Below are 4,092 nucleotides of genomic sequence, written 5' to 3'. Positions count from 1 at the left end.
TTGCGATTTTAGCCTTCCTTGAAGATAATGACTAATCCAGATAGCATTCAAAGCTTTAAGAGCGTGAATGGAGAGCCTCTGTACGAAACTTGGCTAAGGATCAAAAAGATGGTCCTACAATGCCCAACCCATGTTTTACCTAATAATGTGCTCCTTCATTACTTTTACCGTACTTTAGATTCGGTAAACAAAGGTGTCTCTGAATAACTCTCACTAGGAGGCTAATGCAGCAACTATACACATTAGAAGCTTAACTTCTTTATGGCATGACAACCATCAACAAGGTATGGTACACTCACGAGTATGGGGTCTCTCCTATCACATTTAAGCTATAGAAGGAGAAGATTTAAAAGGAAAATGAGAGAGAAAAAATGTGGCTAAGATTATGACACATCCTCATATTCTTTCAAAGAACGTCATAGAGGCTTTTGACCGTAGTGCGAATGTCGTGGGGGTCGAGAGCACAAGTCTTGAGGAAATGAAATTTCAAAGATATGTATAACGAGGAGTTAAGCTTTCTAGCCAATCAAGGCGGTGGCTATCGATAAAAATACCCTAGACAAAGTGGAAATCAAGGTTGGTGCAGAGATGAAGGCTTGAAATATGGAAATCCTGAATGGAGAGACCGTAATCCAAATTGGAAATATGGGGAGAAGGATAGATATGTGCCTCCATAGGAGAATAAGAAGCCCAACGATTTAGACGGCTGAAGGTCTGAGGACATGCTCTCGCGTATCCTCAACAAAGTTGAAGTGTCGGACACGATGTTGAAAGGCATGAAAGAAGATGCATCCACCCTTTGCCAGAACGTCACTATTAATTCAATTTCAATCAAGTAGTTAGAGACCGAAATGATCATATCCCGTCTCATCTAAACCCGAGACAACAGGGTTTTTTTTCCTAGTGATAATATGTATAACCCCAAGAGTGAGGTTTGAAAGTTTAGTTGTGTCGTGACACGATATTAACTAAAGCATTGTTTGGGAGGCAACCGTAAACCGTATACTTGCTTCGTATTATATTAATAAAATAATATTGTTCTTTTTTACACAGTGCAGAAGTAGGGAAGTGATTGGAAAAGAGCATGCAGGTAGCAAAATGTATTGCAGGCGAACCGCGACTTGATCGGTGAACACGACCTCCTCCACCAAATTACTCAGGCATCTCCATCTTGGACCCTTTAAAAATCAGCAGTTTGTAGAAAATTATTGCTAACATATTGGCGATATCGATGATCACCACCATTCGGAACCTTACATGAGTTGCAAAGTTTGTCACGTTCATAAAAGACACCAACTACTTGGCGCTTTGTTGAGTGAATGGGCGAATCTCACTAATATCGCCGAAAGTACTGAAACTGGACGGTCACTACGAGTGGGAGGTTTTTAAACCCTTTTTCAGTAATCTCTCTCACATTTCCCTCAGCACAAACTCACACTAGCACTCTAACATTATATTTCATGCCCTTTTAGTGTATTTTATTTGTCAAATAATGTTACGATTCATATCACATTGCTCCCTAACACTTCTTTGGTATCGGAATTAACATTTAAGATAACCAAAACCCTCAGTTATTTGATTAAAAATTTTACTTATTTGCATCATCATATATTTTGTTAAATCTTTGTTGAGTAACTGAGTTGATGTGAAGAAAATAATATCAATTATTATTATGTGCTTCTTGGGTAATTGGTATCCACTCACTGAATTGGGCTTTGAATTAAATCTTTATGTGTTGAAATCGATGAAATGCTATAGGACTTGGTCGAAGTTTGTGTTTAAGATGCTTGAATTTCATTATTAAGGGTTGTAACATTGAATTTAAAAGAATGGGTTGAAAATAGGCATGTTGGGCTATTTGGTAAGTTGATTATAGCTCGCCCAACTACTCCACAATTCGCGTAGAGTCTCCATTTTTACTTTAAATTAATGCAATTATCATAGTGATGATCTATCTTTTGGCGAACAAGCTTATGACGCCGAATGCACTTGGCGACACACTGAAATACCTCTTGTTCTCCCTTTGTATGCACCCTTGTACCATCTGTGCATCATTTTCAGCGCATCGTGTAAATGGATGAGCACAGCACCAACTAATTGGGTGAATCAATTTCCCAATTTTGACGTCTCTCCTACAGTTAAAAGTATTTTTCAATTTTTTCTTGAAGTCTTTTACAGAAATGACTATACCAAAAGTTGCAGGAATGAGTAGCCCACCCCGACACGTAATATCACGGGAATTAAAAAGGAACAAAAAGATAAAATAACTGGCAAAAGAATGAAAAGAGAGAAAGAAAGGAAGTGCTCGCAGGAAGACACCTATTGGTCACACTATTCCATCATGTAAACGTGAATTCTATGCAGGTGTATAGTCCTTTATGTATGCCCATGAATTGAACTAAATGATTGTGGCTAAAATTGCTGCAGAAACTATGGATTTTGGATAAAATGAGAACCGAACTGATAACTAAGGGACCGTTGTTGTATTCCAAGCTGATGCATTAGGCACTGATGTCCCGAAGGATGAAACAAACATATAAACATGATCCCCTCTTTACCTCCCTCACTAATTTTCTTTACTTTGGTTGTTGAATGTTTTATCACTTATATTTGACGACAAACAAATTTTTGGTGTGGGATGAAGCTCACCTTTATTTGCTTGTGAAGGATATTGGTGTTTTTTGTGCACTTGGATCGTCTGTTTTAATTGCATTTTCAAACTTCTGAGCAATTAGTTGAGCCTGTGTCTCTTTTTTTTGTTTAATTGCAAATGATTTTCCCTTTAGAAAAGTTTTCATTTTTCAAATATTCTCGCAACCTCTTGTGTTGATAGTGATTGTTCTCCTACGAATTTAAGTCTCAGTTTCAATCAATGCCTATGAATTGAATAGTGCTCTCGATTGGAAAAACATGAATGTACGGCTACAATGAGACTAAATGAAGTAACAAATGCAATATGTGAAGTCTTTTAATCTCGTTGTGATTCGCCATGTATAAAATTGATTTGTCTTTATGATGATCATTGCACACTAGCAAAAGTGATCTTACTTTTAACCATGCATGAATAACCTAGAATTTTCCTAGTTAGTTTGATTGATTTAGAAAGATGTCGTCTTGAAATATCTTAGGAAATTTTAAAGAGTGTGAACCAAATTTGACATACACCTCATTTGTGATCTTCCTATGAGCGTGTGAAACTCTTTTTAACACACCTTGAGCCTTACTCCTCTTCGAATGAAAACTGTGAAACCAAGACCTTTATTTAATCACCACCTATAATCCTCATGACTTTTTATTGAATGAATAGACAATATAAGACAAAAGCTTCAGTTGGGCTATGGTGAAAAGGGAAAGGAGAATGCAACAAGTTCAAGAAAAGTCTCCTTAAACCATGGTATTACAATGAAATGGAAACCCTTCAAAAAAAACACAAAAGAATGAAAAATAGAGATTATCGAATAAAAGTCCAAAAGAAATTTGTGTTTCTAATTAATCCATGGAAACAAATAATAGGATGACCTGGAATCACAAGAAGAAAATTGAGAGACGAAGGTAGAGAACAGGAAGTGTGTGTGGGCTTCGCATTTCATGAGGAGTTTTAGTCACTAAGATTAAATTGCCATACCTTTGCACTCAGATCCACTACAAGCATTAGAAACTTTTTTGATCCCGAGTAACCCAAATAGAGGATTTATTGGAAAATAAGGGGAAACCTATGGGAGAAAACATTTATTGTGTTCCTCCTTGTAAGTGTTAGTGTTGCATCTGATTCCTCATCTTAAAATGATTTAATTATGTGTGTGAATATGAAATTATTCATTGTGTTAGGGCATTCTGATATGGTTGTTAAGCTTTAACTTGCATTAGTAGTAAATATTGTGAGCATGAGAATATTTGGTAATGGTGTGTCACAACCTAAATCTTTGAGTAGACAATAGATATTTGCATGAGTATTTGAATCTTGTTATGTAAATTTATGATTGAGTCTTGTTTAGCACTGTTTTAGACATCCTTTTTGAACTGTTGAACTTGCGTTTTACCTTATGACAAGAAAAAGATTAAATTGAGGGTGTTGGTGAGTCCTCAAATTAG

This window comes from Solanum pennellii, chromosome 1 (genome assembly GCF_001406875.1).
Source record: "Solanum pennellii chromosome 1, SPENNV200".
Classification (NCBI taxonomy): Eukaryota; Viridiplantae; Streptophyta; class Magnoliopsida; order Solanales; family Solanaceae; genus Solanum; species Solanum pennellii.
Note: the sequence above shows the minus strand (reverse complement) of the source record.